Source organism: Pan paniscus, chromosome 6 (genome assembly GCF_029289425.2).
Source record: "Pan paniscus chromosome 6, NHGRI_mPanPan1-v2.0_pri, whole genome shotgun sequence".
NCBI lineage: Eukaryota > Metazoa > Chordata > Mammalia > Primates > Hominidae > Pan > Pan paniscus.
Genome location: NC_073255.2, coordinates 55807166 through 55818269, shown reverse-complemented (window position 1 = coordinate 55818269; position 11104 = coordinate 55807166). Strand labels below are relative to the sequence as shown.

The window sequence follows — 11104 nt, the reverse complement described above, 5'->3', positions numbered from 1 at the left end:
TATTTTCATCAAAAAGTAATTGCTTATTCATTGTTTTAGTTGTTTTTGTGCACAAGACAAGCAGTAGGGCTTTCCAGTCTGCCATCTTGCTCTCATAATCTGAAGGTCTTAGTTCCACAACTTCTAGCCTGAGGGCAGCCCCTGTCTACATGCCACAGAATGGCTAAAACTCCAGTAGAAAACCTTCATGCCAGCTTTCCTTGTTTTTTTGTTTTGTTTTGTTTTTTGTTTTTGTTTTTTTTGAGATGGAGTCTCACCCTGTTGCCCAGGCTGGAGTGCAATGGTGTGATCTTGGCTCACTGCAGCCTCTGTCTCCTGGATTCAAGCTATTCTCCTGCCTCAGCCTCCAGAGTAGCTGGGATTATAGGCACACGCCACTACGCCCAGCTAATTTTTTGGTATCTTTAGTAGAGACTGGGTTTCAACATGTTGGCCAGGCTGGTCTCGAACGCCTAACCTCATGATCTGCCCTCCTTGGCCTCCCAAAGTGTTGGGAAAAAGGCGTGAGCCACCATGCCTGGCCCGTGCCAGCTTTCTAAGGAAGAACCAGAGGGTAAAATTTGGGACAACCAGGGCCGTTGGAAAGTGAGAGGGTATGTCAGAAAAGAGAGAGCCAGAGAAAGGGAGCCACAAACCCTGTTCTGGCCAAGTCTCTGGCTGACCCTTGAAGCACATGTTCAGGACAGACTTCAGGGAGTTTAGCCAGGTCTGAAAGAACAGACCTGAGATGTGAGTTGCTTCGCAAGAGACAGTTTGCAGGTTGAATTTAACGAAGTTATTTACCTTCTAAACAAAAGTCAAGTCTTTGAAGGGATATAAGAAAATTCAGGGTCTTATATGTAATAAAATTCAACATAACATTCACAATGTCCAAGCTACGATACAAAATTACTCAACATCTAAAGAATAAGAGAGAAAAGACAATCAGCAGAGAGCAGCACAGGATGACCTAGATACTGGAATAAGTGGGTGAAGGTATTAGTTATTATAACTCTCCTCAATTACCTAAATGAAAATATGATTGTAATTAATTAACTGATATGAAATCACAGCAGAGAAATAGAAATTAATTGTAAAAATAGAAATTCTAAAATGAAAAAATATAATATTTGAAATAAAAGTAAACATGGGATAAACTTTACAGCAGAATAAGAAATTACCCAAAAAAAAGTCATGTAACTTTTAAATAGATTAATAGAAATTATTCAGTCTGAACATCAGAGAGGAAGAAAAGATTGAAAAGAAAATGAACACAGCCTTAGGGACTTCTGGGACAATATCAAAAGTTATAATATGCATATAATTGGAGTATTGAAGAAAAGCAGTGAAAGGATGGGCAGAACAAAATGTTTGAGAAAAAGTTTAAAAATTATAAGCCATTTCTGCACAAGAAGCACAAGAAAAGGAAACAGTGGAGATAGGATGGACACAGATTAAAAATAATTGACAGGATAAGTAATAACAGAGCACATTTGTTTGTATGGATGGAGAAAAGGAGGAAATTATTTTAATTACACTGGTGAGAACACATCAAGACAAACTACAGACAGTCAAAGTGAAAAAGAGAGGAGCACCATGATATTCTCACAAATGGGCTGGGCCTTGTTAGGAGAAAGTGTGGAAGTCACTCCCTAAGTGATGGTATGGCATGGCACAGCAAGGAGGGTGAGCACACATGCTCTTTTCCTTCCACAGCTGAAAGCAAATACAGCCTCCAGAGTAGCTGGGATCACAGGATTACAGACAACATATTTATTTTTTAAAAAATGAATAGATGGAGAGATACTTTTGCAGGTCTTGAAGAACTAAGCTGTCATGTTGTGAGTGAGCAAGGATACAGCCAACCTCTACGAGTCAAGAACAGGCCCTGGCTAACACTGAGCAAGAAAACAGGGATCTCAGTCCTACAACAGCAAGAAACTGAATTTGAATTTTTCCAATGACCGTATGAGCTGGGAAGAGGACCACAGACTCTGGAAAGGAAAGCAATCCAACCACCGCCTAGATTGCTGACTAATTAGATTGTGAGCAGAAGACTCAGCCACATGGTACCTGGACTCTTGACCCATGGAAAATAAGAGAAAATAACTGTGTAGTTTTAAGCCACTTAACAAAAAAAATTGACAATACTTTTTTGTTCCCACATAAGCTTCTCTTTTCGTAACAATCTTCTACAACATCGATGGAAATTTTATCTTATAAAAACTTCTCTGTATTATCATATTCTAAAATATCATCAATTTCTAGGTGTAATAAATTTAGTCCGTTGGGACATTCAGAACAGATCAATTTTGCCAATCTGTGGGTGGCAGAAGGTCTAGTATTACTTGCTCCTCTACTTAAAGACTAGAGGGGCTTCCTCAATCATGACAACCAAAAATAGCCCCAATTTTCAAGAAGGCCCTGGCATGTGTCAACCTGTTTGAGAAGGAACAACAGTCCAGCATGTAGCAGAGGTCTCATAATTTTCTCGTTAACAAGAGAGGTCACTTCAGACCTCATCTCGGGTGGAGCAAGTCTAGCTCCCTGCAGGGATTTCCTGAATTTCCAGCCACATCAGCCCACTCTCAGACCCAACGAGCTGTCCACCCTCCACCACAGCCCTGCTCAGCACTGCCATGCTTTGCAATTCTCTGTCTGGGGTTTTGTCTATTTTTCTGGTTCATGAAAATCTTTATCTTGTTTTGAATTTGAATGTTTTAGTTTTCTCTTTTTACATTTCATCTATCCTTACTAGAAATTTGGAACACAATGGGTTGTGGCAAAGCGTATATTTTACTGAGCCATCTTGACGAGATGCTCCCCTGCCCCAAACCCAAAAAAAGGATCAGCAAACTATGGCCCTCACACCAAATCTAGTAGATCGTCTGCTTTTGTAAATAAAGTTTTATTGGAATATAGCCACGCCTGTGCATTTACTAATGATTATGGCAGTTCTAGAGCTACACTGGCAGAGTTCAGTAGTTGAAACATTGACTGTATGTGGCCCACAAAGCCAGATATGTTTACTCTGGTTCTTTACAAAAAATTTTTGCTGCCCCCTGACCTAAAACTCCTTTCTTATACCTGACATTCACCATTTGTGGTTCTATCTATGTGTCTTTCTTTTTCTTTCTCTCTCCCTCTATTTCTCTTTCTCTCCCTCCTTCCTTCAACTTTATTATTAGACTTGTCAAGGATTTTTCTATTTTATTGATCTTTTCAAAGAACCTAATTATGGCTTTCTTGATCAAGCCTACCATAATTTGACTGTTCCATTTCATTACATATGTACTTTTGGCTTTGTTTTATTTTGTTGTTCATTTTCATAGCTTCTTTAGTTAAACCATTAGCTAACTTGTCTTCATTCTTTTATAGTTTTGATTTCTGCCCTTTGGAGGGTATATTAAGCTTTTCTTTGTGGCATGGTAAGTTTCTATAAATATCCCATGGGTAAACTCTTTCTCTGTTGTATTATGTTCTAAAAATACATGTGATAAAAATATAAAATTTATATTTTTTCCTGATTAGATAGTTCAGATTGTATATATAAAATTTAAAATTCTGTATTTTTACTTATTTTTATCTAACAGCTTTTGAGTTACTAGATTTCAATGTCATTGTGTTGGGTGATTAAAGTTTTATATATTTGGAGGAATATCACTTTCATCAATAGAAAATATACCTCTTTGATCCATGTAATGTTTTTTGCCTAGATTCTACTTTTATGGTTATACAACTTTAAGCTTCATTTTCTAAAACATTTGCTTTTATATCTTTGCCCATCCCCATTTTTAACCTTTCTGTATAATTTAATTTTGATATTTGTCTTATAAAGAGCACACCATTAGACTGTTTTCAAACCACATTTGTGTCTCCCTTTGTTTTATGTTTACTTCTAATATTTTCACAAACCTAAGACCACACATTTTGTTCCACATCAAGAATTGATCATAGTTGATTATTTCCTCTACTCTCCAAGAAACATAAGAATCTTATCACACTTTTCCCTTTTCCCACCCCACTTAGCTTGGGAGTATTGCTGAAATTGTGTACAATTTTAGTGCTCATGTTTTTCTACATTATGCCTTTTTCCACCTAAGAAAAATTTCTTAATAATTTTTCGTCAGTGAGTGTCATGTATTGCCAAATACAGATACATACCTCTCTGGCTAGCCTGAGCCTAAGCTCCCAGGGAGCTCCCATTGCATTCGGGAAAGCTGGAGAATAAGGTTTGGGGTTCCCCTCACTTCCAAACATAATTTCCTAACTGCTGTTTCTTCCACAGTCAAATCCTCATCAGGAGAACCTGACTGGCCAATCTCCTGTCACGTGACCATACCCTGGCTGGCATTCTAGGATTTTTCCTGCATTAGATGATGGGGAAGATGTGAGTGTAGATGGGACCTCTTCTCCAGTCTCACTGAGAAGGGGAGGTCCCACTGCCCTCCCCAAGATCACCAGGGTGGCCCACACCCAGCCCAGCCACTCTTATCCCATCCCCCTGCGCTGTGTTCTTTGTAGAACTCACCACCCCTGAAATGCCTCACGGGAGTGTTTGTTCAGGAGACTGTCTTGCTCACTGTTGTCTTCCTGGTGCCTGACCCAGAATAAGCACACAATGGTAGCTGCCGAATAAATCAGAGTAGGCGAGTCAACAGCCAATCAGTACCCTCACTTGCCAGTCACCTGGCCAAGCATCTAGATCCACCTATGGCCCATTTAAAAACCATCGACATCCTTGCTCTGCAGAAGGGGAGGCTGCACCTTGCCGAAGCCGGCTGTGTGGAACAGCCCCCAAGACTCAGCCTCTCCTCTATCGCACCAGCTATCTCCTGTGCACAGGAGGCTTGAACATCATCTCTCTGCTTTCCTGGTGGAGGCACCAGGGCCCAGAACCATGCCTCCATATCTGTGGATGAAGAGAGGAAACGGTGGGGAGGTGGGGGGTCCCTGGCATCGTGGTCAGCACATCTTTCTGAGGCCTGACACTGCTAGGCTTCACAGTGAGTCCAGAAAGAAGAATGTGGCGGGCCCATAACTAAAGTCAAAGCAAAAGGGCCCAGACTCTAGGTGCAGCAGATCCAGAAGGCACAGCCACGTGCCTCCCTCTCTGTCCCCTACTTGAAGACAGGGAGCTGCAGTCCCCATAATTCAAACCTTCCCCTTGCGTGTGCCAGAGTTCACAGCTGCAAAACACGTGCCCACATTCTTGACTCCAAAGATAAAATAACAGCCGAACGTTTTGTGTCTTTGCTATTTCAAAGGCCACAAATGCCTTGAAGGCTTCTCTTTGTCAGGGGAGGAAGCAGGCATCCCTGAACTAGTTACTAATCTGGAGGCACACTGTCCATAAAACAACAAGAGGAGAGAGGCCAAAGAATCCTGAAATAAGAAGGGGTGGCGATTGGCAGGAATCAGCAGGTTTCTCAGAGACAAAATTCGTCAACATAGAGCCCTGCTGAAGCCTGCGGGGAGCACAGGGGCTCCAAGCCCCTCCCACTCTCACACCCCTTCAGCATCCAGGGTGCCTAATGAGGCCTCTCTTTCCAACTGCTGCTCCTAACCCCCACCTGTCTGCCCATGGACCTCCTCTGTGCACCCACCCGCTCCTGACCAAATTTACACTTCCACTAGGAGGAGAGAGGGGTCTCAGAGAGCCTAGAAATGCGATTGCTCTCTCTCTCTGCAAACCTCACATATAGAAATAGAAATGAGGCAGGACCAAAAGATGGAGAAATTTGGAACTCCCACTCAGCCATCCTTACTATGCCATTCCCTGGGACCAAATTCTGCAGCAAATCTAAATTGATGGTGGGCAAATTCAGGGAGATTTTTAAAAATGTTTTCTTTAAAAGGGGCAAGTTGGCCGGGTGCAATGGCTCACACCTGTAATCGCAGCACTTTAGGAGGCCGAGGCGGGCAGATCACGAGGTCAGGAGATCGAGACCATCCTGGCTAACACAGTGAAACCCTGTCTCTACTAAAAATACAAAAAAAAAAAATTAGCTGGGCATGGTGGTGGGCACCTGAAGTCCCAGCTACTCAGGAGGCTGAGGCAGAAGAATGGAGTGAACCCAGGAGGCAGAGCTTGCAGTGAGCCGAGATCATGCCACTGCACTCCAGCCTGGACAACAGAGTGAGAACCTGTGTCAAAAAAAAAAATGACAAGTTTACCAAGTATTATTAGATAGATTCCTGAATAATGGTATGATTTACATGCAATTTTTTTGCTAATGTATTCTATAAAATGGACAATATCTATGAGACATTTTTGGGCCAAGAGCCTCCTTGGACTCTCCTGGGACTCCACCCATTGTTTCTTTTTTGTTTTGTTTTGTTTTGTTTTGTTTTGTTTTGTTTGAGATGGAGACTCGCTCTGTCGCCAGGTTGGAGTGCAGTGGCGTGATCTCGGCTCACTGCAACCTCCACTTCCCGGGTTCAAGTGATTCTCCTGCCTCAGCCTCCTGAGTAGCTGGGACTACAGGTACGTGCCACCACACTCAACTAATTTTTGTATTTTTAGTAGAGACAGGGTTTCACCATGTTGGCCAGGATGGTCTCAATCTCTTGACCTCACGATCCGCCCACCTTGGCCTCCCAAAGTGCTGGGATTACAGGCGTGAGCCAGCATGCCTGGCCTCCTCCCATTCTTAATTCTGCCTTTGCTCTCTCAGGGTTTCCATCAGAGAGCACAGGTTGGCAGCTCTTTTCCCTGAAGGCTCCTGGGCCAGCCCACCTCACTCCAAAACTGCTAAACAAGGGCTCCCCTCGGCCTTGACCACATCCAGAGTCGGACGTGGCTCAGTGCTGCTCCACAGCTGCTAGCCTCCAGCTGACATGTCCCCACTCAGAGTCGAATTTCAATTCTGTGGTCGTGGAAAACAGCTGGTCTGCAGGACTCAGCAGACTGGCAGCTGGAGAAACTATTTTCAATTGCACATAGCACTAATGCCTTAAAACACCTAATTCTTATGATATGAACAAATGAGCACTCCAAGAAATGAGATGACACCACGCCCTCACATCCCTGGGACAGTGCCCTGCCAACCTCGGTTGGGCAGGGGCGCCGCCGAGGTGGGGCCATGGCTGGAAATAGAATTTCAAATTATGGTGGGCACTGCTATAAAGGGGGATAAAGACAGGGCTTGTTTTTATAAATATTGAAGCTCAAAGAAGTGTTTTATAAAAATTAAAACTTACCTTATCTTTTAAAACAACTAATTTGTGCTTTATTCTAAAATACATAAAAGGATAAAAATACAAATCAGTAAAGAGAGAGACTAGAACAAAGCCCAGCCCTGAAACCTTCCAGTCACCTCTAAATCCCAGCAGGCAACAGGCAGATGCAGCTTTTAAAAACCACAACCTTTGGGATTTTAATTATATCCAATAGAATATGCTGAACCATCTTCAGCATCCTTCATTATTTATAATAGCAAAAAAAAAAAGCATTCAAAATCAAATTGCACCCTGACATTCTGTAATTTGTACTTGCATCTATCTCCAAAGTGGATTTATATTAACAATCACTACTAAACCCTGGCCTGAGCTGTGCCGTGAATCTTAAGGCAAATGTGATGGAATGCCTGTATTATCAAAACCTGACTTTGAAGCCTACAATTGAATGTGAGCTAGAAACTTTTGGCAGTTGTTAGAGACAAGATGCATAAAATCAGATATTCCTGTCAAACCATGATAATGCTCCCTAATAATTAGAAAAGGAGATGAGAACGCCTAAATTTTTCAGGTTACTGAGCATGTGTGAGAGGATGAAGACAGCATCAAAATTAAAGCGGCTACATGTAGCTGGGAAATGTCTAATTATACCCTTGCTATCTAGCACATTGGAAAGGCCTCCGAACCCAAGTATTTCTAATCGTTAAACAATGGTAGAGGAGGCTTTTTGCCAGAGCTAAAGTAAGGTGGCCACTGAGCCTGGGCCCCAGGTATCCCTGAAAACCCTGGGCTTCATCTGCTCACTTTAGCCACAAGTAGATGGACAAGAAGGGCCTGTGTCCCTGCCCTGTCCACCACTGCAACCTGAAGGTGAGGACATGCTCATTCCAGTTTGTCATGGGGCTCAGTGTTGACACGTGGTAAGTGAAAAGATGAACATAAGGGTTGGATGAAAGTCTGGGACATGAGGTTTTAGATCCACTTAGATCACTGTTGAGTACAGGGACCTGCCACGAGTCATTACTGAAACACTGAAGTGTGGCCTCACTGATATGAAATGGAAAGCTGGAGCTGTGAGATACTGGAAGTTGCATGGGTTACTTCCAGCCTCATTGTTCATGTCGAACAAGTACCTGCAATGGACTACACCAGCTGACAGCACACGGGATGCAGGCACTGTTTTCAACCCTTAGGCACTTATTTGATACCCACAGCACACAAACAGATAGATACTCTGATGATCCCCCTTTTATAGATGAGGAAACAAAGCACAGAGGGATTAAGTAATTTACCGAAGTTACACAGCTATTAAATAGCACTGCTGGAATTGGAGCCAGCAGCCTGTGCACTTAGTGATGGCACCGTACTACAAGTTTGCTGCTTCACAATCATTCAGGGGTGAGATAGTCACCGAGCATCCTGTATGTGCAATGTACTCTGTAAGGCCGTGGTTACGCTAGTGAACAAAACACACACATTCTTTCCCTCATGGAGCTTCCAGTCTAGCAAATGTGCAACATTAAACCTGGCAGCATCAAAAATTAATGAATAAATAAGTTAGAAGGCAATTATTGCTCCTTAAGAGGATCTTATGGCCAGGACTGAGTTTTTGAAAAAGATTTCTTGAACAAATGACACATAAGGTGAAACCTGACCCTTGTTAGGCAGGTAGAGAAGTATAGGAGGGGTGTTCTGGACACAGGAGAAGCACTTGTGAGACACTGAAGTGGGAGGCTTTAATGCCTCTGAAGTCTCTGTGAGATAGCCGTAATGACTAAAGAGCAATAAACAGGGAGAAGGCGACCCTTTGAACAAATTTCAGACTGCTTTTTTGTAGAAGTGGGAATGTTCATGACATGCAGGACCCTGTGGGCCATGTCTTAATCTCAAGAACAAAGAAGAAAGCTGCAGGAGGGTTCTGAACAAGGATGTCAACCATGAAACATGAAAGAGTTTGAGACCCTAGAAATCTGCACAATGTTCCCATTATTTTGCAGATGAGAAAACGGAGGCTTCCAGAAGATATGGGAAACTCCATGGTAATTCTCATTCAGCTGGTCAAGAGCTGCCTGGATCACCCTTCAACACTGGCAGTGGATACTGGTCATTTGCCTCCCCAGCATGTCTTCCCCTTCTAATCACAATATTTTGATTTTAATTTTGAGTTCCTCTCATGCTCCACTTCCATCCCCGCACTCTAGAAAGTCCACACTAGGAGTGCAGCATGTGACCAACCCTAAGTTAATCAAAGTATTGCAGTCCTGTAGCACGGTGATGGCTTTAGAGATAAGTCCATGACCTGAGCCTACGCAATCAGAGTGAACCTTAGAATTATTTCTTAAATCCCAAGTTAAAGATGCAGTCTAAATCTGACAGTAAATTTAAACCTAGAAGGATATGACCCTAGAGCAGATTTTCTTTCTTAAGTCACTTGGGAACACATTAATGGCAGGTTTTTACAAAATCGGAATCATGTTAACAAATAGTATAAGCACAAACATAGTATGATTTCCACTCCATCACCTGAGGAATACCTGTTTACCCTCCCATGATAAACAACTAGAAAACTGGACAAAATGTATGAAACAATTTTGTGGATATTGATCAATAAGCAGCACCTATGATAGCTGGGAGGAGAAGAAGGAAGGTAAATTCTTATAATAACCTTGGTTTTTCTGCATGGTGGATATTTTCAGACTGTGGCACAGGGAGGAAAATAAAACAGCTTGGCAATCTTGCTGAGTAGAAGAAACAGATTAAAGTTCAGGGAAGTCAAAGTAGCTAGAATTTTCAGAGCAAAGTACCAGGAAGAGGGGAGCTAAACAGACAGAGTCCACTTTTGTGGAGGTCAAATATCCCCCTAATTTGTTGTATCAATAAAAATTCAGGCACACATAAATGAAATTTCTGGAGGCCAGGCAAAGAAAAACAACTGAGGAAACAACTAGGGAGCTACAAGCCAGAAGATTTCCAGAACTCATACAGTACTCAGTTCCCATCAGCCAGAGTAGCCAGATCTTGAGAAATATATGGACTTAAAAGTGGTGGCAGAATTCAGTTAAAAAATTACTGGACATATGAAGTAGCAAAAGTACGTGTACTAGAATCAGTCAGTAGAAACAGAACCAGAAATAACCAAAAAATATGAAATTAGCAAACAAAAACCCTAAAACAGCTATTATAATTTTAAAAAATATACTCAAAGATTTAAAGGAAAACATGAACATAATTAGGAAAGAAATAGAAGATATAAGAAAGACCCAAATGGAACAGCTAAAAGGAAAAAACTACAAAATATGGAGTACAAAAATCACTAAGATTTTACAAATTAAAAGCAAATTAAACCCTAAAGAAACAAAGACCTATCAAAAGTTACTTTTTGTGTGGTGGAAGTTTTTAAAATAACCTTTACCTACGTGGGCTGTTTTGGAAAATAAAGAAAAGACCACACTCAGCAGAGGGCTATACCCCTTAGTATAGTTCACCACTGTTTTGCAGCTTATATTACATAAGTGAAAAAGAAAAAAAAGGAAATAAAGATCAATGAGCCTGAAGTCATAGCAACAGAAAGGATTGAAACTAAGGCAGAGAGTAAAAAGGAAAAAACAGGGAAGACAGAGGAGGAGGAGGGGAAGAAGGAGAAGAAAAGCTTCTGTGGCCTGTGGAACAACAGCAAATGTTCTAACAGCTGTGCTGTTGGAGTTCTAGTAACTGAGAAGAGAAAGAAAGGAATATAAAAATTAGTGAAAGAAATCATGGCCAAAACATTACCAAATTTGATGAAAACTATCCACCATAGATCCAAGAAGTTCTATCAACCCAAAGCTAGATTTAAAAAAAAAACACACATAGACACAAAATCAAAGTAAATTATAATTAAATTGATGAAATCATTGATATAAAAACCCTAAAAGCACCCAGAAAAAAAAATACAGAGAAAAAAATA

General features: G+C 41.5%; 1 non-coding gene across 1 annotated transcript; it reads left to right on the top strand.

Annotated features, from left to right (window-relative positions):
- Positions 1 to 10520: 10520 nt before the first annotated feature.
- Positions 10521 to 10664, top strand: LOC112440575 (small nucleolar RNA SNORA4). Its single transcript, XR_003028605.1, has one exon. It is a non-coding gene; the product is annotated as a small nucleolar RNA SNORA4 (small nucleolar RNA).
- The last annotated feature ends 440 nt before the right edge of the window (positions 10665 to 11104 follow it).